This window comes from Strigops habroptila, chromosome Z (assembly GCF_004027225.2).
Source record: "Strigops habroptila isolate Jane chromosome Z, bStrHab1.2.pri, whole genome shotgun sequence".
Classification (NCBI taxonomy): domain Eukaryota; kingdom Metazoa; phylum Chordata; class Aves; order Psittaciformes; family Psittacidae; genus Strigops; species Strigops habroptila.
This window is the reverse complement of record NC_044302.2, coordinates 34,124,470-34,151,275: the sequence shown is the minus strand read 5'-3', so window position 1 is coordinate 34,151,275 and position 26,806 is coordinate 34,124,470. Positions and strand designations below refer to the sequence as shown.

Below are 26,806 nucleotides of genomic sequence, written 5' to 3'. Positions count from 1 at the left end.
CCAAACGTGGTATAATGCAGATGTCTTACAGTGAATGCAGGCTTAACTATTCCCAGATACATTAGCTAGGAATCTAGCTAGTGAAAGTGAGATTAAATCACAGCTTCTTTTCTCACATGAAATAGCATGTCAGCATGTTCACTGAACCGTGGCTGACTTTTAAAGCAAAACGCACTATTATGTTTATTCCAGCACTCTGAGTGGCGAAGGAGGAGGTGGGGGCAAGAAGGGTAGGATGGAAGCTGTCCACAAATATAAGAAAAATAATTAATCCTTTGCTCAGTTAAAATGCTCTTGCCTCTGTAATAGTAATTACTCAAGCACAGTGAGGTCTGTGTAATTTCCAATTTGTATTGCTACTGGTGTTAGTACTCCAGTGATATTTAAAGTTTTAATTTCTTAGGGTGAATGCTCCTAGCATAGACCCAAGTGGCTCTTTTTTATTTCCTTCACTTCCACCCCCCATTTTTCTTAAACAAGCTGCTTCTGCCAGGGTAGGTGATGCGGGATGCTGTGGGAGCAGGTGGCAAGCAGCAGAGTATGAATGGGCTCACGGGCCTTCACACTCGCTGCCCAAAGCAGTGGGGAGCACCCTTCAGAGCTCTGCCCTCTCCTCTAAGGAGGCCTGCATCAGGCTGCTCCAGGCACCCAGGGTAGCTGTAGGATATCGTCTGGGGATAAGGAAGTTAAAACATCAGGAAGTTGAAAAACAGTGGGTTAAGCAAACTCTATTCCCTGACCCCACTGTGCAGTTGATGCTGCTTCAGCTGTTTTGTTTGGTTTTTCCTCCAACAAAAGGTCTTATTTCATCAATTTGTTTGGTTTTTTTACCTGAATCTTCCACTCCTGACAAGTTTTGACCTCTCCAGCAATATTTTTTTTTCTCTTTTTAGTGCTAAACTAGAAAGTTGAAAGCTTTAGGCAGACTGTAGATCCCAATAAATAGTGCCTTCGTATGTGTAGCTGGCCTTTCTACTGTGAAACAGTCATTCCACCTCATTTCACCAGAGAAACTGAGCATGTATGATCCCTGTTTTACAGCCTCATTTCTTCAGCATTGAGATTTTTCTTTTCCCTTTCCTTATGTACAGGGACATACATTCCTACTGGGTAGTTTTTCATTAATTTCCTTTTCTCCCAGCAAACAAAGACCTTAAATGAATGGTGGTTCAACATCAAAAGAACGATGCCTTGCTCTTACGCTGAAGCACAATAACAATAATAATAATGATAAATATAACCTTAAAAAGCAAACTGGAATGTTATTTAAAGCTGGTTTTTAATATGGTTGTGAGAAATAATGTAAAGATATCAGAGTTAAATGGACAATATTCTAGGATAAATAAATCTATACTGTGTAGGCCTGGTCCTACCCATGTCACCCACAAAAGCTTCCCACTAACATCAACAGCAGGTTTTTGTGATTTGAAATTCTTATATCAGGCTCCCTGGAAGCACTGGATTTTTTTGGTGGTGTTTTTTTGTTGTTGAGGGTTGGTTTTTGTTGTGGGTTTTTTTTTTAGTTCATGTTGCTTTGGGGTTTGTTTGGTTTCGGTTTTTTTCATTTTGGGTTTGGTTGTTTTTTTCAGTTCCTGAGCATCATCAGTAAAACAAGAAGGAATACTTAAGCTAAGGAATGCAATCTTTACCATCACATGATCACAGTAAAATGTAGCACAGGGATGGATGGCATCAGTATCCGCAAGCAAAAAACCCCAGAATAACAAAACCAAAAGACAGTTTTCTAAATTAAAAAAAAAAAAAAAAAAAAAAAAAAAAAGAGGTGTCTAATAAAGGTGAAAACCAAACATGAAAGTGAAGGAAAAAGATACGAGAAATTTCAACTTGGTCTCTCTAGCTAATAGTTTCATTGTTAGATCATACAAAACCCATTGAACTCTCAAGCAAAACAATATTGTTCAAATACACCCAGGTTGCTTATGCCTGGTTTTCCTCATTTGTGGTTAAATTCAATATTTAACTAAAAATCATTATGTATCTTTTATAAGATTCATTCAACTGAGTCATTTAACTGTCAAGGGCTCCCTTCAAGATAATTGTTCCAAAGTGTTTTAAAATATGAAGAGCTTTATGATATCCTACTGCATTTAGATGTTGGGTTTTTTTTTAAATGAAAGGTAAAATAGCAAAAAATAGCAGCAAAGAGACACTCATTTCCTAATAGCTTATTTATTTGATTCACTAAAATTAAATTTTTAGTCATGTTTCAGAGACACAAAAATGTTTTTCCTCCTTTTCCGTATTTTAAGCATTTTTTTCCTTCATCCTTCACTCTGCTGAAGACAGTAACAATATTGACATTGCAGGAGTTGCAGGCAAGCACTGTGCACTAAGTTAACAATTATATACAAGCCCTCTTGGGGAGAGTTGTCCATCCTAGAATGTTTTTCTCTTAGTTTGTGCTGAAGAAACAAGATGGTGAAATGTTGTTCCTTGTTTCCTCATCAAGATTATAAGCAGGCTCTAGTTCAGGCTAGGGAGACCACCTTTGTTACCTTATGTGACTTCTTCATGTTAAAGAAATTCATGCTTTGCTAGGGAAGGTTTCCTTTTCTCAGCAGATCTGAAACCTTTGCCCGCTCTGGAGGAGAGAGGAAAGGCCAACTAGGTACCATCAGTCTGGAATATTCTATTCAAGAGTTACAAAATACGTCATGTAGTCTAGACCTCTGGAAAAACAGAAATATGAAGTGGATGGTTAGGTATTTAGCTTAATTACTGCTAGGTGCTTTTTTTGAAGATCTTCATGGTTTACCTTTTAAGTATGTGACTTGTCTCTCATTATTTTCAGAAAACACAATAATTTGAGAAAAATTACTGTCTTTCTGAACTGTTTGTTTGGAAAATGTCATTTTTCTGTGTTATGCCATTGCCTGCACATATTACTGATGTGATCTTAGATCTTTGCATGCTCATTCTAGGGGAATACAAGAAAAAAACTATCTGATATCAAATTTACATTGAAAAAGTGAATTCACCATTGCAGACGTGATCAACAAGTACTGACTGAGTTCACTTTTGAAAGAAGAAAAGATTATTAAATATTTACAGAGAAATTAACTTTTATTTAGTTAGGGAGTGAACAGTGAGGGGCTGGGGAAAGTAAATAATTGATCATGACCTGAAATATAAAGTTTTACTTAGTTCTTAGCAGGTGCTCACCTAAGGTTAGTGTATGTTAGCCTGAAAACAGACAAAACAGCATTGTTACCGAAACAGAAGCAAACGAAATGTAAAAAAACCATAGAAACTGAATACTTAGTGGTATGACATTAATTTTAATGTCCTTCAGAAGGGAACGTAAGTTTGGGTGTGTAGGTTATGTGGGGTACTGTGCAAAGGAAGATGAACACAAAAGCAAGGAAGGGGAAAAAATTCCTAAAATGTACACTGGTTTATAATTATGTAATTCAAAATGAGGGTATAATTTTCATTATTTTAACTTCATTATCATTATTTTATTTTTATTAATGTGTTAAGTATTGAATAAAATACCAGTAGCAACTTGACAGATATGCATCAGAGCTGTCGAAATAAAAAATGAAGACATATCAAGAACTAGTCTATTAGAGATTACTGCAGAATCTTGACCGTAGTTTCCGAATCAAGATCCCGTGCCAATTTAAGCTAGACCACTTTTCTTGTTCTTTTCTTGAAAGCAATGTATCATTGTTGTAGTGTTGGAAGTTGTACTAATATTAGGCTGTAGCATATGCTGTTTTCTGAGTGATCAGTCCAGTTATTTCATTAAAGAATTCAGTATTTGACATGATTTATCCGTAAGAAATCCATACTATTTTTATCATCTTATCCTCCAAGATTTTATATGTATAGTTTATTTCATCACTTGATCACAGTGAATATTGTCATTTGTATATTCTTACACCCTCTTCCAAGAAAGACCAGGTAGGTTTGCTCTTCTTTATAGTCCTCTTGCTGCTCTCTTTTTTTCTGTGAGATCTTGAAGTCTTTTGCTAGCAATTAGCAAGTTTTAGCAGTTAGCAGGCTTTACATATGGTCTATCTAAACATAACTTGTGGTTCTTTCATTGTTATTGAGAAAAGAGCTCCTTTCATCTTGTAAAAATCCTGTTGTCTTACCTGTGTTTTATTTATGTAACATTTTTTGTTACTCTTTCTTTCTGCTTTATCTCATGCTTGTGTCTTTCTGATGTTATTTCAAAAGGTTTATGCTGTTTCTTTGTATCACCTTTAATGATGTGTCACTATTGCTGTAGCTTTGTTGTCACCATTTATTTGCATAAAGCTTCTGATTGTCATTCAAGGAAGTTTCAGTGTAACCATATTCCTCCTGAATACACCAGGATAGTATGCTTTTATGATTTGAATTCAGTTATGGTTATAAATAATATTTTTAAATAATTCTTAAATTTGTGATTAAATTAAGAAACTGAGTTTGTAAAGCTCTGCTTACAGTTGTACATACACTTGTTAATAACATCCAGCTCTCCTGTACTCCTGTTCCTCACAGAATATATTCCCAGAGAGCCTGCTGTTACCTATTTCCTTGATTTTCTTGATGCTTGCCTTTGTACACCAACATCCTTGTTCCTCTGCACTAATTACTTCTTTTCCTGAAATTTCTGACTTTTATCTCCTTAAGGCTTTTGTTCAAATGATATTCCACCTTGATGGTCACAGCTGCTGCTTCTATAAGAAAGCTTGTGATTTTCATAATTTTGAATATAAAATTGTCTCTGTTCTGTTAGCTTTTTCCATCTCTGTGACTGGAAGTTGTCCTCACCATGTTCCAAAAACTGTGAAATTGTTTGAATCCTGCTGTAATTTTTCTCTAACAGCTGCCAGATAGTCAGACCATCTCTCTGCAACCACCTCTGGAGGCTTCTCTGATTCAAAAGATCTTAAGGAAATACAGTAGTACAAAAAAATGTTTATAATACCTTCACTTCTTTTTTTTTTTCTTTCTTTTGTCTATTAATTAGGTAGTTAGCATATCTTACTAATAAGGTTTCCATTTGAACTCTTATTGAAGCAGTAAGTCTCTGATGACAGTTAAGCTGAGCTTATTCCCTCTTCTCCCTTCTGCCATGTTTCATGAGTGTGTGGTTAAGTGTTGAGTGTTTGTTTGTGCTATTTTTTTTTTTTTTCAGTCTCTCTTGCTGTCCTCTAGCTGTTAATTTCTGGGAGGCTTACTGGTTTTTTGTCTCAGAGCTGTAAAGATATCTTAAAATCATCAGAATATGTTTTTTCTGTAAGAAGGCATACTAGTAAAGACAAATCTTTTAACCAGCAAACTGACCTTGACGTAAGAGGCAAATTATACCATTTGGGAAACTCAGAGAAAATAAAGTGAACATTTTATCTGTGCATTTACCTATGTAAATGCAAACACACTGTCAGCCTGATTTTAAAGTAGCCGTTATGTAGGGGAGAATTGCATCTTGATGTTCACTAGTGCACTTAATTCTGATTCTTTTTCAGAGTGTCCTTACAGTTGTAGTGAAGAAATTAGTTTCCATTTTAATAGCAATACTTAATTTATTGGCAAATACAGTTTCTGGGAGTTTCTGTTCTTCTGCTTATAGTTACAATAAAGACTAGACATCTCTTGCAGTCAGCCATTTTGCACCTTGTGCGTCTACTTGTTCAGCCAGTTGGACATTTTGTACACTTCTAATGCTGCTTGTCTCACGGAGTCCTTGGCTAAATCTCTGTGGCTTCTTGACCAATACCCATGGAGCTGTTTTCTGTAGGACAAAATAAGACTATTCGTACATGAAAACAGATTATTTTGCTTTTTTCAGTGAGCACAGTCTGCAATTGTATGAGAAGATCTTTCAGCAAAACCCCTATTTGGGTGGGTTTTTTCCTTCATATATATAACTTATTTGTTGTAAAAGGCCTGGTATGGATATTTTCCCCACTTTAATCTGTCAAAACTGGGACTCAAACTCAAAGATTTATCTTAGGGTAAAGTTTGGACTTTAGCTTTAGAGAGTTCTACGAGGTCTAGAGAAATGAGTAGAACAGATTGACGGTAAGTCTTGTCAAGCCATACTCAGCTTATACTGTGGGCACTAGAGTCCCTGTATTAACTCTGTAGGCTAAGCTTCTATTAAGAATTGTTTCTACTTGTGGAAATGGTTGACTTGAATAGCAGATATTTTGCTTTGAAAGTGAAGACTGGATTTGTCTTTCAGCAAATTATAAACCATTTGTCTTCAATTTGACAGCTGTTACTTAATGCAGGTATTGCCAGTGTTCGTGTTTTCTCATTGCTTTTTGAAGACTTGAGGTCAGAAGATCGCTTTTGGAACTCTGTCTCTGGACATTCTGGTGCACATCAAAAACTAAAAAATGAAGGTTAACTAAAGAATGTTATTAAAGGATGCTGAGGGAGTTACAAACACTTTTAGTGTGTTAATTGCCCGTTTCTTTTGGGGAAACATTATTTATTGCCAGGTAACCCATTAACCTTTCAGTCAAGATCTGATCAGCATAAACACTGATGCTACTTTTACAACAGTGGGCTCAGATATGCCACTCCACTATGAATCCTGCTTTGATAGCTGGTTTACTAGAATCACTCAAGATGTTCCGAATGAAATCAAAGCATTTAAAAGGGTTTGATAAATGCATACTTAAAAAAATATTTTTGTGTGATTAGACAGACAAGGAAGGTGACCTTTAAAGGAGATTCATGCTTAGCCTAGTGTGTAGATTAAAGGACTAGTTTCTGTTAGAAAGCATCAGAAGAATTAAGTGCTGGTCCCGCTAAAAAGAAAACAGAAACAATCACCAGTGTCTAATAGATTTTGATGCTGGTAGTGTTCTTAGAATCCTCAAAGGCAGCGTTAAAAACTGTTGAATAATTTGGGACTCAGGAGAAATCCATAAAAGAAAATGAAGAGAAAACTCACAGAAGTGCTGGTGTCTATTTTTTGAGTATTTCAAAAGGAACGAAAGTCTTTCAGATAACAAGTTGAAAGATGGTTTGGATTCATGTTCTTCAAAAATTCATGAGCTGTTAAGCTCTGACAGCAGCATAAATATAAAAACTTCTATTTACATATAAAGAAGGATATACTGTATAACTGCAACTTTGAAAGCTGTCTCATGAGCATATTTTGTAAGGTTTTTATCCCTGTAGGATGACCACTGACTTGTGTTGCTTTCTACTGAAGTACTGATTTTAGACATTTGAGGAATGAGGGAGTGCCCACAGACAGAAAGGATGAGAGACAGGATTTCTTTCCTCTTGTCTTTTTTTCTTTCTCATCTAACATACTAATGAAGGTCAGTTCATTCTGTAGGAAAATAGAGCATGTATTGAATGTTGTTATTTGACCATCAGATCACAAGCATTAAAAACATAGATCAGCTAGATTGTGGGTAAAAGACCACCAAGAAGCATTAGGAACTTGGTAAGGCCATATGTGGCACACCTGCCTTAAGGCAAATAGTGACTAAATCTTCCAGGCTAGTGGCTGTGGATTACTGTGATTTTTAACATTGATGATTCTTGTAAAAATCCCATTACAAGTTTCTTAGAAGTATTTATATTCCAGTGTTCTGCTGGAGGTACAATTGAATGAAATACAGCCCTTTAAATCATGATGGACCATTCATCATTCCTTGCTTTAAATCAGTTTTTGTGTTCAGCGGCTACAACTTTAACATCTCAGAGGTGGCTATGGGTGAGGCTTTTTTGCAGTGGCCCTTCACTGGGATGTTATGAAATTAATAAGGTGAAGCATGCGGATTCCTTGGATGGAAGAACTCATAGAAGTGGAGAGTATTATTAATAATTATATGCGGACTTATGACTCTGTAACTGTTCTAATTTGATTTCTGAGCAAACTGAAACCTGTTTAATGAGCTGTTGTATTAGAAGTACGCATTTTGTAACATGGAGCAGATGCCAACAGAAATGGAAATAACGTAGCAGTGACATTTGGAATAACAGTGTTGTACTTCATTGCTTCCATGTCATCAGCATGTTAGTCTCCCTGTTCCTCAGACTAACTCACCAAGGCAGCACTTTCTCTGCTGATACTGTCTGTGTCATGATACAAACTGAGTGTATACGCATGCCTGCAATCAATAGACCAAACCCAAGCTCCCTCAGTGAGAAAATGCTTCCACATGCTGAGCAATTGGTTAATGATCTAGTTTCATAGGTTAATATTCAACATTAAACTCCATATTTTCATAAATAATACTTGGATTTAAAAGAAGCAGATATGTTTCTAAGCTACCTAACCCTCTGATATTATAGGAAGCTGTAAAATAGAAGAATATTATGGAATTCTCAATAACTTTTCTTTTTATTCCCTAGTAATGCATACTACTCAGACAAGGTGGACAAGACTCTGGGCCAGAAATGGCACATGCAGTTAATTATGTTATCTTCAAGATTCTTGACAAGTAGAATAAATCATGTAGAATCAGATTTTTCACAGAGTATTCAGAAATGCATAGATGTGCTTTATTCTGAAAAATTACAGAAAAATCTTTTCAGTCATTGAAATGTTTCCACTTTCCCTCAGGAAAGCAGTAGGTCATCCTCAGATCTACATTATTGGCCAAATGAGATTTTTACTGTCTCTAAAATCTCCCTGGTTTCTCTTTTACATCATGGATATTTAATACTGTAAGTATCAAGAGGTATAGCCACCTTAGATACAGCACTGCTTTAGGGAATTAAGAATGGCTTGAAGGTGTATCAGGATCTCACTCGTGCTGTACCTTTGTGCACGAAAGTAACCAGGCTCCTGATGATGGATATGGGGAATAGCGTTGCTGTTGCTGATCTTCTGGGGGTGAAATGATCTTAATTATTTGAAGGATAATCAGAACAGCAGTATATTAATCAATTCAAAGAGCTCTGACAATTCAGTAGTGATGGCGTTCAAAATGTGTTCAGGGAAAAAATACTCTAGAATGGCTTAACATATGTTTTAAGAGCTGTAGGGGTGGATATTGTTGAAGATACGAGCTTAGATTTCCTTTTATGTGTTTTCTGACGCATCTGTTTTTGGTAATACTGGTCATCTTCCTGTATCTTGATGCCTGTATCATTAAAAACTGCATGTGGACTACTTCTCTCTAATATTTTCGGCTTTTGCAGAAGGCGTTTAGCTGTGGGGGCATTGAAGAATGCACTCTCCTACAGCATAGAGCCCTGTATTGGGACTGAAGTCAGGATCCCTAGTGGCAGCTACAGCAGGGCATGCTATCTGTACATAACCGAGAAATCTTGAGCAGAAATAAACTAGCCTCAGGCTGAAAAAGTTATGTCTTTTTTCAGCATCCTGGGGTCTGTAAAAGAATGCAACCTCTCCTCTTGAAGAGGGCTTAATATTAACACCTCTTGGCTTCTGGCTGGTGATGCACAGAAAAGACATGATTTTTTTTTTTTTTTCACCAGAGGAATGGATTTTTTTCTCAGTTTTTGCCATTGGTGCTTCATGGAGGTGGCATCTGACCTCCTTAGGTCCTTCTTATAAACAGCATTAAGAAGTAGTAGGAAGGAATGGCATAGTCGAAACTCCATAGGTACATCAACAAGGTAGAAAATGTATTTCTTTCTCAGAGAGAAGCAGAAGCAAAGCATATGTTTGTTTAAAATAAAGGTGCATTCCAGTGAGTATGATGAGTGTTGTGTAGTTCAGACATGCGCAACTGACACAGGTAGGTTATTGTTTAGCAATTTCTTCTCAAATTTTCTTATATTTCACAAGGCTTTTAAAATTATTTTATTAGCAGTTGAATATAAACAGGCAAAATATAATGCTACTGGAGGTTCAAATGAATAATCAGGTATAAGAATACATTTAAAATACATTTAGAACATGCCAAAGTTATTAGCTGTCGAAACAGGTGTCTAAAGCCTTGAAATGCAGGTATTATTCATTTTCCACCATTGATCGTGCTGTATCTCTTACCTGGTTCTCACTAGAGTAATAACTGCAATCACAAGACTGCCTCTGAGGAATGAAACTTCTCCTTGACAGCTGTTTGATGGTATGCTGTGAAGTGCCCACACTGCAGCCCACGTTCTTTGCTGCAATACTGCATTTCGAACTTAAATTGGGAGGACTTTAGCTGTCTCCCATTATGACACTAAAAAAACCACTGCCAATTAGGCAGCAGAAGCAACAGCCGCCTCACAGCTTCACTGTTGTAACTGGCCTCTACATTTGTACAAAACATGCCACACATTCCAAATTACAATAGGAGGGTGTTAGGTAGCTTTCGCTGCTGACCCTTTTTCTCTGGCCTGAGCAGAGTGATAGGCCAGCATGGTTAGAAACTATTGCCAGAGATAGAGTTCCTTATCTGTGGTGCTGCACCTGTGGTAGCTTTGCTTAGAAACGTAACCAGTGCAACAGCATATTTTGTTCTTAGTCCTACTTGAAGTACTCAGTGGCAGCTCAAGTGAAACTGTGTAAATTAGTCACTGTCACATTTAGGCATTAAAAGTGAATTAGTAATTTATATTAATCACAAATGTTTCTCCAGGTTTTATTAACAAGCAGATTGGCTGCCAGAATGCTTTCTAAAAGACAGTTTTTTCGCCTAACTGCCACAGACAACAAAAGGGTTATTATGGGCATTTAGATAAAGATTAACGGTTTCAGCAATTCATTTGAGGAAAACTGTATTTTACTATATATTCCACTTCAATGCAGACCGTCACAGCCAGCATGATTTGTTGCCTCCTTGTTAAAATTATACAGTGGAGACACAAGATGGGGTAATTAATTTTAAGAGCAGAAACAGGTTAATCAACAAAGCAGAATGAGGTTAGAAAACAGACCAGACCCACATTTCTTTATTTTTTGGCAAGTCCAAATTTCCAATAGGAGAAGTGAGATGTCTGTCTAACTGCCATTTTAGCATGTTTTTGTTCCTTTTGTCTTGATGCTTTCTTTTTTCTTTGTCCACATCATGGCTTTTTTTCCTAAAGATGGCTTCATGTGCCCTATTTAGATCTCCAGGAAAAGGTAGTACAGGTGACTGCTTCATATTCTGCGCATCTGCAAGTAGTTCTGTGGAGTACTGTAAGAGTGGTCCATGAACTCAGTACAGGATGTAAAGAAATGACTAGAATATAAGAAAGAGGTCAAAATGAATATTGCAGAGTTTAACAGCAATGCAGGGCAGACTGCCAACATGACCTTCACACTTTCATGTGTTTTGGACAGACAAAATCAGTTTCCCAGAATACTACTTTTTGAGCTTATCATGTTCAAAATAGTTGAAGAATAGACATGTGTCCTGGGTTCAGCTATAGCAGTCATTTTTCTCCTTCTTAGTAGCTGGTGCAGTGCTGTGTTTTTTAACTTTCAGCCTGGGAACGACGCTGATAACACTGATGTTTTTAGTTGTTGCTAAGTAATGTTTATTCCAACCAAGGACTTTCTCAGTCTCATGCTTTGCCAGGGAGGAGGGGAAGCCGGGAGGAAGCAGAGACAGGACACCTGACCCAAACTAGCCAAAGGGGTATTCCATACCATGGCACGTCATGCCCAGTATATAAACCAGGGGGAGTTACCCGGAAGGCCCAGATCACTGCTCGGGTCGGGCTGGGTATCGGTCGGCGGGTGGTGAGCAATTGTATCCTCTCCCCTTGTTATTTCACTAATCATTATTATCATTGGTGGTAGCAGTAGTGGTTTTGTATTATACCTTAGTTGCGGGACTGCTCTTATCTCAACCCGTGGGAGTTACATTCTTCCAATTCTCCTCCCCATCCCTTCGGGAGCGGGGGGGAGGAAGAGGGGGAGTGAGCGAGCGGCTGTGTGGTTCTGAGTTACCGGCTGGGCTCAAACCACGACAGTTCTTTTTGGCGCCCAACGTGGGGCACGAAAGGTTGAGATAACGACAGATCTGACCAGAGTGTGCTTAATCATATTTGTGATAAGCATTCATTGTTACTACTCGTCACAATGGTGATTATTTGGCTCTCAGACTTGTTGCGCTTGATCTCAGAGTTTCAGCATGTTGTACCTTACTTACAGCCACTATTTGCTGTTTTAGCGTTTATCGGCTGGGGGGCCTGGGCTAAGGTTCTTGTTTCACTGTACTTCATGGTAATGACTTGTAATACAATAGACTCATTGATCATGAAACTGGTCTGGTTTGTGCTTCCAGCGTGGCCATCACCTCTATACATTGGGAGGTATATAATGAAATATTTTAGCAATTGCATATCTTTTTTTTTCTCCTCAGGGGGTAAACTTACGAAGGAAGCATTCTCTTTCACCCCCCGTTCCCCCACCAGCCTATTTGCAACAGCAGTTGAGAGTTCTGAGTGTTTTAGATGGCCTTTGAGTACCCTTGAAACCTGCCTGCTGATTGTGCTGGGGATCAGCATGTTGGCAAACATACGGAGTGTGTTTTACCCACGGCCATCCCGTTGTAGGAACATCCTATTTCGTTTAATCTCAAAAATTCAGCAGTATCAGGTTCGAATCTGGTCTAGGATTAGACGACGATATAGGAGGACCACCAGGAGATTTTCCCTGAGGCTGGACAGTCATGAGTGGCAGGGTGTGTGGGATAGTATGGGCAAGTACTTAGGCCAGTGGGCCCCTCCAGTGCTTTGGAACTTCACCACTGAACAAGTGCAACATCCGGAAAAACTAGTAAAACACTTAAACGAGGTGTGCTGTCGTCCTGGTTATACCAGAGAGGGACAAATCATGGCAACGTGCTGGGGCTTGGCCTACGCCTACAGAGCCCTGCTCAGCACTATCCAGCACCTTCAAAGGGAAAAAAGTGTCTCTGGATCTGATGGCAAAGCAACAGACAACGCAGCTATGCCAACTACAAGCACAGCAGCTACTCAGACCCTGACCACAACAGACAACACAGCTACTCCAAGTACAGCAGCTACGTCAACCCCAGTGAGAAGCACAACAGCTACTCAAACCCTGACCACAACAGACAACGCAACTACTCCAACTTCAAATACAGCAGTTACACCAACCCCAGTGACAAGCACAACAGCTACTCAAACCCCAACAGCAACAGACAATATAGCTACTCCAAGCACCGCAGCTACACCAACCCCAGTGACAAGCACAGTAGCTACTCAAACCCCGACAGCAACAGACAAGGCAGCTGTTGGTGTTACTCAACTCCCAAGCACAACAGCTGCACCAACCCCAGCAATAGACATTGCAACCACTCCAATCCTAGTGGCAGGCACTGCAGCCACTCCAACCACAGTGACAAACACTGCAGCTAAACCAAATGTCCAGTTTGTGACAATGTCTGTTGCCCCTGTAAGCAAAAGCCAACAAAGAGCAACCCGCGAAGTGAAGAAAGATGAAGACCCAATGCCATTACTACATGCAACAGCATCTGAACAAGAGTTACTACTACGTGGGTCAGAGGAAGAGGAAGAAGAGGAAGAGGTGACTTCTCGACCCCGGACCTCAACCGAACTGCGGAATATGCGAAAAGGTTTCACCCGTCTTGCAGGGGAGCACATTGTCACCTGGTTGCTCCGATGCTGGGACAATGGGGCCGACGGTCACGAACTAGAAGGTAGGGAAGCCAAGCAGCTGGGATCACTTGCTAAGGAAGGAGGAATTGACAAAGCGATTGCAAGAGGGAAGCGAGCCCTCAGTCTTTGGAGGCGGCTCCTGGCAGCTGTGAAGGAAAGGTTTCCCTACAAAGACGATATTACGAATCGCTCAGCCAACTGGACCACGATAGAGAAAGGCATCCAGTCCCTGAGGGAATCAGCCATTATAGAGATGATCTATCGCAGGCCGGATGCCAGGAACACATCCGTAGATCCAGATGAAGTCGAATGTACACGACCCATGTGGCGGAAACTTACACGGAGTGCGCCATCATCATATGCCCACACATTGGCATCAATGAGCTGGAATGACGGAGTATCACCAACAGTGGATTGCCTGATTCGTCAACTCCGAGAGTTCGAAGACAATCTCACCCCTTCCATCATTTCAGCTGTGGAAAAACTGTCCCAGGAGTTCAAACAATTGAGAGACGATTTATCCGATCTATCCAGCTCCCCACGTGTACCAACCCATGTCTCAGCTATTAACAGAAGGCGCCCTACTGCTCGAGAAAGAAAATATAGGAGGTACACTCCACGGGCCACCCTATGGTTTTACCTGCGGGATCATGGAGAAGACATGAGAAAGTGGGATGGAAAACCTACTTCAGTTCTGGAGCAACGGGTGCGTGAACTGAAGAGGAGAACAATGGTCAAGGATGATCCTCCCAGGAAAGCTGCTGCTCCAGTCTCTGGCGAGCAGTTTCCCAGATGGAGTGAAAGAGCTGATTTTACTCCAGCTCCTGTGATAAGGAATACTAATCCCTTTCTACAAGACAGAAGTGGAGAATTTTATGATCACTATTAGAGGGGCCCTGCCTTCAGCCAGGTGGAGGAGAGGGATAATCGGGTTTACTGGACTGTGTGGATCAGATGGCCTGGCACATCAGTCCCACAGAAGTATAAGGCTCTAGTAGATACCGGTGCACAGTGTACTCTGATGCCATCAAGGTATCAAGGGGTGAAACCCATTTATATTTCTAGAGTGACAGGAGGATCCCAAGCGTTAACTATGCTGGAAGCTGAAATCAGCCTGACTGGGAGGAAGTGGCAAAAGCACCCCATTGTAACTGGTCCAGGGGCTCCATGCATCCTTGGCATAGACTATCTCAGGAGAGGGTACTTCAAAGACCCAAAAGGGTATAGATGGGCTTTTGGTATCGCTGCCTTGGAGACAGAGGAAATTAAGCAGCTGTCCACCTTACCCAGTCTCTCAGAGGATCCTTCTGTTGTGGGGTTGCTGAAGGTCGAAGAACAACAAGTGCCAATTGCAACCACAACAGTGCACCGGCGGCAATATCGCACCAACCGAGACTCCTTGATTCCCATCCATAAGCTGATCCGTAGACTGGAGAGCCAAGGAGTGATCAGCAGGACCCGCTCACCCTTTAATAGCCCCATATGGCCAGTGCAAAAGTCTAATGGAGAGTGGAGATTAACAGTAGACTATCGTGGCCTGAACGAAGTCACACCACCATTGAGCGCTGCCGTACCGGACATGCTAGAACTTCAATATGAGCTGGAGTCAAAGGCAGCCAAGTGGTATGCCGCAATTTACATTGCCAATGCATTTTTCTCAATCCCTTTGGCAGCAGAGTGCAGGCCACTGTTTGCTTTCACTTGGAGGGGCGTCCAGTACACTTGGAACCGACCGCCCCAGGGGTGGAAACACAGCCCTACCATCTGCCATGGATTGATCCAGACTGCACTGGAACAGGGGCAAGCTCCAGAACACCTGCAATACATTGATGACATCATCGTGTGTGGTGATACGGCAGAAGAAGTTTTTGAGAAAGGAAGGAAGATAATCCAAATCCTGCTGAAGGCCGGTTTTGCCATAAAACGGAATAAGGTCAAGGGACCTGCACAGGAGATTCAATTTTTGGGAATAAAATGGCAAGATGGACGTCGCCAGGTCCCCACAGACGTGATCAACAAGATAACAGCAATGTCTCCACCAACTAACAAGAAAGAAACACAAGCTTTCTTAGGTGTTGTGGGGTTCTGGAGAATGCACATCCCAAATTACAGTCTGATTGTAAGCCCTCTCTATCACGTGACTCAGAAGAAGAATGATTTCAAATGGGGCCCTGAGCAACAACAAGCCTTTGAACAAATTAAACGAGAAATAGTTCATGCAGTAGCCCTTGGACCAGTCCGGGCCGGGCCAGATGTGAAAAATGTGCTCTATACCGCAGCTGGGGAGAATGGTCCTACCTGGAGCCTCTGGCAGAAAGCTCCAGGGGACACTCGAGGTCGACCCCTTGGCTTTTGGAGTCGGGGATATAAAGGATCCAAGGCCAGCTATACTCCCACTGAAAAAGAGATACTGGCAGCCTATGAAGGGGTTTGAGCTGCCTCAGAAGTGATCGGAACTGAAGCGCAGCTCCTCCTGGCACCCCGGTTGCCTGTGCTGGGCTGGATGTTCAAAGGCAGGGTCTCCTCTACACATCATGCAACTGATGCTACATGGAGTAAGTGGGCCGCACTAATTACACAACGACCTCAAATAGGAAATCCCAGTCGTCCAGGAATTCTAGAAGTCATCATGGACTGGCCAGAGGGCAAAGATTTTGGGATGTCACCAGAAGAGGAGCTGATGCGTGCTGAAGAGGCCCCACCATATAATGAACTGTCAGAGAGTGAAAAGCAATATGCCTTGTTTACTGATGGGTCCTGCCGTATTGTGGGAAAGCATCGGAGATGGAAGGCAGCTGTGTGGAGTGCCCTGTGACAAGTTGCAGAAACTGCTGAAGGAGAGGGTGAATCGAGTCAGTTTGCAGAGGTGAAAGCCATCCAGCTGGCCTTGGACATTGCTGAACGAGAAAAGTGGCCAGTACTTTATCTCTATACTGACTCATGGATGGTGGCAAACGCCCTGTGGGGGTGGTTGCAGCAATGGAAGCAGAGCAACTGGCAACGCAGAAGTAAACCCATCTGGGCTGCTGCATTGTGGCAAGATATCGCTGCTCGGGTGCAGAACCTGGTGGTGAAAGTACGCCACGTAGATGCTCATGTACCCAAGAGTCGGGCCACTGAGGAGCACCAGAATAACCAGCAAGTGGATAAAGCTGCTAAGATTAAAGTGGCTCAGATGGACTTGGATTGGCAACATAAGGGTGAATTATTTTTAGCCCGCTGGGCCCATGACACCTCAGGCCATCAAGGCAGAGATGCAACATATAGATGGGCTCGTGACCGAGGGGTGGACTTAATGATGGACACTATTGCCCAGGTTATTCACGAATGTGAAACATGTGCTGCAATTAAGCAAGCCAAGCGGTTAAAGCCTCTCTGGTATGGAGGACGATGGCTGAAGTACAAGTATGGGAAGGCCTGGCAGATTGACTATATCACACTCCCACCAACCCGCCAAGGCAAGTGCTATGTGCTTACCATGGTGGAAGCAACCGCCGGCTGGCTGGAAATGTACGCTGTGTCCCACGCCACTGCCCAGAACACTGTCCTGGGCCTTGAGAAACAAGTCTTGTGGCGACACGGCACCCCAGAGAGAATTGAGTCAGACAATGGGACTCATTTCCGGAACAACCTCATAGACACTTGGGCCAAAGAGCATGGCATTGAGTGGGTATATCACATCCCCTACCATGCACCAGCCTCTGGGAAAATCGAACGGTACAATGGGCTGTTAAAAACTACACTGAGAGCAATGGGTGGTGGGACTTTCAAACACTGGGATACACATTTACCAAAAGCCACCTGGTTGGTCAACAGTAGGGGATCTGCCAACAGGGCTGGCCCAGCCCAATCAGAACTTTTACGTACTGTAGAGGGGGATAAAGTTCCTGTGGTGCACATAAAGAATTTGTTGGGGAAGACAGTCTGGGTTATTCCTGCTTCAGGTAAAGGCAAACCCACTCGTGGGGTTGCTTTTGCTCAGGGACCTGGATATACTTGGTGGGTAATGCGGGAAGATGGGGAAGTCCGATGTGTACCTCAAGGGGATTTGATTTTGGGGGAAAACAGCCAATGAACTCAATTGTACGCTGTTGCCTGCTCTACAACACTTTTATAGCCCACCAGCTAGATACCTTCAGGTCGCCAGCAATTGACCCTGACTTCCCTCTGATCATCACCTCAACAAAGAATGAATTTTGAGGAAACCAGATGAGCTCAGCAGTGTCCAGACGAGTTTGGCAGTATCATCAGCAGGCAACAACCCAACACTACATACCGTCCCTCCTGCCCTGAAAGGCTATTACAAGAGATGGAGCCTGACATCATGGACTGGATGAGTTCAGCAATTTTACAGGGATTGGTCCATGGACTAGGGAATGATATCTTTCTCTGTGTGTGGGTGTGGGTGTATATATATGTGTATATATGGGACAGGGGTGATGGTGTGCTGAGAGATGTGGGATCTGAGCATGACATGAATGATATGGAATAAGGGGTGGATACTGTCCTGGGTTCAGCTATAGCAGTCATTTTTCTCCTTCTTAGTAGCTGGTGCAGTGCTGTGTTTTTGAACTTTCAGCCTGGGAACGACGCTGATAACACTGATGTTTTTAGTTGTTGCTAAGTAATGTTTATTCCGACCAAGGACTTTCTCAGTCTCATGCTTTGCCAGGGAGGAGGGGAAGCCGGGAGGAAGCAGAGACAGGACACCTGACCCAAACTAGCCAAAGGGGTATTCCATACCATGGCACGTCATGCCCAGTATATAAACCGGGGGGAGTTACCCGGAAGGCCCAGATCACTGCTCGGGTCGGGCTGGGTATCGGTCGGCGGGTGGTGAGCAATTGTATCCTCTCCCCTTGTTATTTCACTAATCATTATTATCATTGGTGGTAGCAGTAGTGGTTTTGTATTATACCTTAGTTGCGGGACTGCTCTTATCTCAACCCGTGGGAGTTACAATCTTCTGATTCTCCTCCCCATCCCTCCGGGAGCTGGGGGGAGGAAGGGGGGGAGTGAGCGAGCGGCTGTGTGGTTCTGAGTTACCGGCTGGGCTCAAACCACGACAACATGCTATATTTTGTTTCATTATGGCTAGCTCCCTTTTTTAATTCCACTTTGGCGCTTAGGATGGTATAATATGAAAAGAATCAAAACACACGTGAAAAATCAGCTGTTTGCTACAAAGGAGACAAACAAGGGTTGAAGGAGAAAAAAAACTCATTACAGAGAGATTGGAATATTAATTGATTTGTGGCTCTGACAGTTCCCTTTGGATATCTAAGGATCCTGTGAAAAGAAAGTGTAGTCTCAAACATAAAATTTCGTCCTGTTATTTCTTTCTCTTGCGTAGAGACTCTCTGAAGCATCATTAAGTTCCAAATACTTTCAGTGAAATAATTCACAAGAAAAGGGCATGATAAAATCAGTAGAGGTAGTGTTATTCCCCTGAGAAACTTACTGTGGCTGATATTAGAACTGTAACAGGAAGGCTTCTGTTCAGCACCAAATTTAAGAGATTTCTGCAGGGGTGATTCTGTTTTGTGGAGGTTTTGGAACTCCTGTGACATGAAGTTAATGTGACCCGTTTTTTCTCCAAATTAGCACTTGGCAGCTGATGAATTCAGTGGGGTTTGAGAACTTGATCATATCCATGGCTTGATATAAGCATGTGTGAAACTTGCAGTGGAACTATTTAGTGACGGATCTATTACATTTCCTTTTTTTCCCTGAGGTCAAGTGTTAGCTTAGAGGTACTATTCTTTCAGAAATGACAAAATATTTGTAGCAATGTTTTCTTTACTACCGGCTGGCCTTTTTTGTTGTGTTTATCATGTATTTATGTAGCAGCTATATGTTCTTACATGTGCAAATATATCATAGAATCATAGAATGGTTAGGATTGGAAAGGACCTTAAAATCACTTAGTTTCAACTCCCCTGCCATGGGCAGGGATGCCTCACACTAGACCATGTCACCCAAGGCTCTGTCCAACATGGCCTTGAACACTGTCAGGGATGCAACATTTACCACTTCTTTGGGCAACTCGTTCCAATGTCTCACTACCCTCACAATAGAGAACTTCTTCCTTATATCTAACCTAAATTTCTCCTGTTTAAGTTTGAAGCCATTACCCCTTGTCCTACCACTACAGTCCCTAAGGAAGAGTCCCTCCCCAGCATCCTTGTAGGCCCCCTTCAGATCCTGGAAGGCTGCTATGAGGTCTCCACGCAGCCTTCTCTTCTCCAGGCTGAACAGCCCCAATTTTCTTAGCTGTCTTCATACGGGAGGTGCTCCAGCCCCCTGATCATCCTCATGGCCTTCCTCTGGACTTTCTCCAACAGCTCCATGTCCTTCACACACATATATACACACGTATATTAAAAAAATAACATTAAAAAGTTAAATCTTTGATTAAAAAATCTTTTTGTTTTAAAGACTTTAGCTATTGTAATTACAAAAATGCTTATTTTGTCAAACTAAATATATGCATAATTCTAACTCCTGACAGATGAGATCTTTGCAATATAAAATGCCAGTGAAGTGCCTTCTGGGCATTGTATTACACTTTCACTAGATTATCATTCTTCTCTATGGGCTGGGCTGGCCAGTTGTGCTTTCTTGTCCTGGATGTAACCATGCCATTATCACTACACATCACTTACACTTTCCAAAATGAAAATGAGGGTAAAGATATACAGCCCAAGTTTAGATCAGAGACTGCTTGCCATACTTCTCCAGGTAGAGGTGTGACTGTTGTCTCTAATAACTTTACTTCCCTGCTATGCTTATTTCCCTTTTAATTCTTCCTGGTGACTAATGTGGTAATGGATATACATTGGAGGAGAAACATTTCCACTGAAGTCTTTCCATGTTGAAGAAAATTTCAGAAGGAGCCATTCTCTACAAATGTGATCCAGCTTCCATAAGGAATTATGTCCACTTTTCAGAAAGTTTTCAGATCCACCAAGATCTGTGAGATGCAAAATATAAAATGTTCATTTTCACTGACTCTCCAAACTATGTGTCATGCTATGCTGTTGCTGCCTCCTTAGTTGAGGGAAAAACTGTCTTTTCCAGTAGCTTTACAGTTACCTCACACTTAATTCTGTGTAATGGTCAATGTTTGCTATTCATTCCCAGCCCCTTGATCTGCTCTCTGCTCAGTCACACCTACTGCTTGTTAACATCAAAAACAATAGCATTGCTTCTAACCAAGTTGTGGGATAATTTCGAAATCCAATAATCTGTTCTACTTTTTACACAGGTCTAAAAGATGTACATTAAGAGTTAGCTTGGAAAAAGACCTTATAAAAGACTATCTAAGGAGAATATTTCTTAATATGCTGACCTAGCTGAGAAGAGTTATTTCTGCCTAGGACTTTTTCATTTTAGTGATCTAGAGAAGACTTTGAGTGAAAAATAGTCTTAAGACAAAAATAAGTCTCTTGGAGAATCTGGTGCCACATCTAATTTGTAGACAGAAAAGGATGACAAAGTTTTCGGAACTGTATTGACTATGAGGATGAGAAACATTGCGCTTTAGAGATGTAAATTAAATTACACTTCTGGTACTTGTGCGGGTACAGCTGGATTTTCATAAGGATGTATGCTATTCCGCAGAGTGCTTGTGAACAGCATATGGTATTCTGTGTACTAATATGTACATGTAAATCTGCACTCCACCCTTATAAATATGAGGTGAAATTATAAGCACATGTACATTCTACAAGAAGTCAGAAATGAAAGCCACACAAATAAAACAGCACCAGAAAGACCCGTGACATAGCCCTAGCTCTTCATCAACTGTATTTTAGGTTGAAGAAAGAAGACCCTAAAATAATAGCTTTCTGTAAGGGGAGTGGGGAAGAAAGTCTAAAAGTAGTGGTAAGTTCTTTTCTGTGCCATTTCATGAAGAAACAGCTTTATTTATAGACATAAATTTCCCACTGCTGGTTTTGCTTTGGATTTGAAAAGTAAATAGAGATTATGTATGTACATTGAATGCTAAAAATCATTAATTTCATTCACTTTAACTGGACTTCTGAAAAAAATCCCTGACAACTGTGCACACAGATTACTTGATCATCATACTCTTTTTTAACTTGACCATCAGTGAAAATGACATTGATTTTGGTGCATCTGCATTTAAGTGGAACCTTTATCTAGGCTTTAGGGGACTGATGAAATGCACCTGACCACATAGATTTTTTAAAAAAGAACAACAAAACACCAACAGCTCACCTAAACTTGGGGTAGAGACAGTATCTGTAATTTATTCTATGTAAATTGCACGTTTGTGTTTTCAGTCCTGTTCTTCCTTGATCCCAGTCCAAAAGTAGGTAAAATAAATAGCTTGCATATTACAGGCCGTATGTCAGAAGTGCTTAGCATTCCCAGTTAGAGTCATAATTTTAGAAGTACTTAGCTGTCACTTAGGTATTGAAATAGTTGGCCTGATTTCTAAAATGCTTTGCACATGAACCACTGAATTCTTCTGAAAATGTGATCTCTATTGTGGATTGTAAACATCTTGAAAGCTTGTCAGCAGGTTCTTTTGAATGGTGTGTTTGTATTTTACCAGGTTTTTTTTTTTCATTTGTGTGGTTTTTTTCTGTTGTTTGGGTGTTGTTTTTTTTCTCGTTTATTTGGGGTTTTTTGTTTGTTTGGGGTTTTTTGTTTGTTGGGGTTTTTTGTGGGGTTTTTGTTTTGTTTTGTTTTCTTAAGTGCGGATGCTTGAGCCCTGTTTCTGCTTTTCCATAATCAAGGGCTAAGATAGATAGTCTAGTATTGTAAACTGTTCCTTCCTTTTAACATAAAGTGTTAGCTTAGAAACACTTGAAACACAATGAAAGAATCATTGTAGCATTCATGTGGATGGAAACTGACTTTAAAGTACAAGGTTTCTTTTATACTTAACTACAGTTTTAAAGAGCTATCTCAAGAGCAAGTGTGTGTGTCTGGACAGGTATGCTTTAATCAGATGCAAACATCTAGATGAAGAGACCAAAAACAGGGAGCTGGAGCATTGGGCTGTCTTGGCCTTTGTCTCAGGTTCCATGCTCCTCGGAGGTGGTAGAAGCAGGGCTGATACCCTCTTCTGGTATGAAGGTGCTTCACTACTCAGCAGTGGGATTTCCTGTAGAGCTTTTGCCATCTGTGGAAGTGTTCAAAAAATGCGTAGATGAGGCCCTTAGTGACATGGTTTAGTGGTGGACTTGGCAGTGCAGGGGCAAAGGTTGGACTTGATAACCTTTAAAGGTCTTTCTCAACCTAGCTGACTTCTGTGATTCTAAGTTATGTAGCAAAGCCCTGACATTAAGCGGATGGGATTTTTGTTTGTGAGCCTGTACATGCATATTTTGTCATCAGTCATGTCTCAGGTGGGAAAATTTTAAAGAAAAATCATTAAACATCCCCATCCCCCGCTTTGTCATGAGCCGCTAATGACTGTAATCCGTGAATACAGCCGTATGAACATCCTTCTCCTCCAAGCAAGTGCACACAATTTCTATAATTAGAGATGATGGAAACTTGTTTTTACAAACACCATCTCCTTCCATTGGAGGTGGCTCCCACATGTCATTGCTGAGGCTTGGGCTGAAAAGCAGAACTAATGAAGGAGTTTTCCAGCCTTTGATGCATTTGTGGCACCTACTCTCCCTGCTGGGCTGCACAGCACACCGGCCATTTGTTGGCAAGTTCATATTTCACACTACAGGGAATTGAAATGAACAGACAGGAGAAGAGTTTTACTTCCAGTAGCCTGTGTATCCCTAGACTCTGATTTGGCATAAAATGTCTGCTTCATGATCTGTTTCAAGGCCAGTTCCCTTCCGCCAACAAAGGTTATGACTTCAGGCAAGCTGTGCTTTTGCTGGCAGGGTGAGATTTGCCTGAAGGCTTGATTTAGTCAGAATCAAAGCATCCTGCCACAGAAATGCTTTTTTCAATTACTCCTGAAGAAGCAGCCAGACAGTAAATGTATTAACATATTGAACAGTGAGTAAAGGAGGCCATTGACTTCTGTTATAGGGGTTTTTGTGAGAAGTTGATATAATCCATGTCTGTGTGCATGTGTAGCTGGGAATAAACATTCATTACTGTTCTGATAGTAAGAGAAGTGACAGATGTTCTACATGTACCTGCTTAATCAGCAGAGTCAGTAAGTAAATCTGTTAGTTTCAGCTACAATTTATGCATATTTTCCATTTACAAAGTTAATTAATTGGTGTAATATTGATGTAGTTTCTGTTGAAGTCTTGGGAAATAGGCCCTATAAGATGCAATGTTTGGAGACACATTGATGCATTAAATCTTTTTTTATATTCATGGTGGGCAGCAAATTTCAGAGGGTTTTATATCCTTCAAAAAAAGTCAGTTTTTGAACGACTGATATAGATTTCTTTGTGGAAGTGTCATCTTGATCTACACTTACGTGTATACAAATAAAATCCACGTTCCTTCTTGCAATAGCATAGTTAGATTCAACCTTTATTAGAACGAGTAGCATATTAAAATCTATGTGCTTCACTGCCATTGATGCACAGTCTTTGCAACATATGGCTATTTTTCCTCCTCAGAAAAAGATCCTTTCTCTAAGTTAAAGAAATTAGTAATTGAATATTTGCATATCTCCAAGGAGCCGTGCGGGTTAAACTCTGCATTCATCTTCTGCGGTTCTTAGGCCACTTTTGGTTTAAGAGTAAGAACTATTGCCTTTATGAAGTGCCTTTTTCTATAGAGTCAAAACCTCACAGCAGTGCACAGAAAGCCAGTACTGTAAAGGAGCTAAGTAGAGTCTTTAATAGAGCAAGCTATGTTGTAAGTGTTTTTGTTCCTATGGAGCAGATAGATTTGGTTCCATCTGTTCCATATTCATTACAAAGGAGCTCACTTGCAGGAGGACTGACTTCCCAGGAGTAGCATCGTAATGATCTTTTCGCCACAGATTGAAAGGATCGGAAAATGGTCACTTCAGCTCAGCAGAAAGCAGCTAGCACTGATAGTGCTTCCAACCTGCTCTTTTCTGCATCTGGTTCAAGGTGCATGTTTTTTCTGAATAAAACAAAACAAAACCATAAACCTTGATCTCCTCCTTCCCTCCCTGCCCCTCCCCCTTTTCCCCCCATGTCAGTCCTTTTTCTGAGGAGTTCAGGATATTTTCTCAAACAAAAATGGAATGACATGTTGCAAATAGAGGGTCAATTTTTTTTCATTTGATCTTGGTATTAAAGGCAGAAGTGAAAAATGATTTACTGCCAGTCTGGGGTCTGTCTCCTGAACTTTTCTCATCATCTCTACTGTCTCAGCAAGGAGATTCTGTGAACGAGAAATCTGAAGTCCACAAAATGTGTGTGAAAGTTCCTTGCTGGGTTTCGTAATTAGGATGCTTCAGTGCCAGCTTTGATTACACACCTTGTGGGCTTTCAAAAGAAAACAAAAAAAAAAAAAAAATCTGCTTGATCCAAGAAAAAAAATGTTCCTGTGTCTGCAGGATATTTCACAAGGGGAGAAGAGAAAAATGCAGGAGTGTACTACAAGTGCTCTTACTTGGCTAAAGAAAAATTACTCAATGAACCTTGAAAGGTAAACTGGAAGTTTACAGAAATATTAAAAATTACCTAGGAACACAGAACAAGAAGAATCCTTCTGTGTCGTTGGTTCTGGCTATGCAGACCTGGATTTGCTGTTGTCAAGGCTGGAATTCCTGCTGCGGCATGCTGGACCCCTGTGTCTCCATGCTCCAGGATGGGTTGATGCCTGAGGCAGCTGTGAGAGTGAGATGCGCAAACATCAGGCATGCTTAGCCTGCCTTAGCTGGTACTGCAGCATCCATGTAGATGCTGCATACCCAGGAGTTTTCTGGCCTTCTGGCCAACAATACCATATCGTGTCATTCATGTGTATGAAAGCATTCGCTCCCCTTGTTGTTTAAGACTCCAGATCAAACAGGACATACATATTTGCAGATCTGATGCTTCCCCCACCCCAAAGTAAGAAATCTGATCTCAGATTGAGGATTTTGTTTGTTCGCTTGGGAGGGTTTTTTTGAGTCCTGCATCTTTGCTGCAGTAACTCATTTATTATTTAATATTTAATGTATATTATTATTATATAAATAAACTCATTTATTTATATATTATATTATTATTTATAGTTTATAAACACACATTTCAAGTGTCTTTTTCCTGACTAAGGTAGATGAGAGTATATCCAGGCTTCTTTAGAGAAACTTGGTACACTGAACCCTCTTTAAAACATGAGAGGAAAGAAGCATCTGATGCACATACTCATGCATCTCTACATAGCTACTAGAACTATATCCAGTGCAGATGTTTGTTGATGTGAACCAGTCAGGAACTGAGATACAAATGTAAGGATATCTTCATGGTTACAGACTGTTGGTTAGGCATTGTACAGTTCACAGCAGGGTTGCTCCAGTATTACCAAGCTTGAGGTCTCTATCCACTGAGGAGTGGGGACACTACGTTAGGTTAGAGGCACTTAAATTGAGTAGTGATGGTCTCAACTGTGTGGTTGAGAGAAGTGAATTGGCAGAGATTTTGTCCATCTCTTTTGAACTGAAATATGCATCAACAAGATGGATTCAAGCAAGTGGATTTGTGTTGTCCCATATTGTTTTCCATAAGCATGATCTTAGATTAGATACACATCGGAAGCACCCTTAGAAACTGCTCACAACTCGGTTACGTGAGTTCCCTGACTGGTTCACATGTAAAGAATAGAGGAGCATGCTTGCAACAGGGAGGTGCTTGTTTAGATCAGAAAGTAGCAGGTGGAATATAGAGATCAGGATTTCCCAATCTCTTTGGGAAGATTGTTAATGTGAAACAGAGACTATTCAGGAAGAGAGATGGAGAAATACTTGAGGTCTGAGAGGACAATTGTTGTAGCATTCAGGAAGATAAAAGCTTGAGAGGTACCTGTGTGTTTCAACACTTTGATGTGGTATTCATTGCTTTTAAGAAATGGTTTCCAAACCACCGGGGCTTTTGAGTCCCAGTTATGGAAAAGTGTACACATATATATCTAATTTTGAGTTCATCTGCGAATGATTACTGGAAATAGGGCTAAACATCTTGTGTATACATTAATCTAAAAAAATAAAAAAAGGCACAGAAGGAAATAATTTGTGGCAGAGTAAAATGAAAGGTTAGCTATCCTATGGGTGTTCTAGACTTTCCCACAGTCATAGTTATGACAGTCTACAGTCCTTTTTTTGGTATAGGTGAGACATGTCAGATTCCTGACAAGGCTGCTG

At 40.8% G+C, this 26,806-nt stretch overlaps 1 protein-coding gene across 2 annotated transcripts in view; it reads left to right on the top strand.

Moving 5' to 3' along the window:
- The window catches only part of EFNA5 (ephrin A5), a 218,471-nt gene that overhangs the window by 171,841 nt on the left and 19,824 nt on the right, over nucleotides 1-26,806 (top strand). The window lies entirely within an intron of this gene.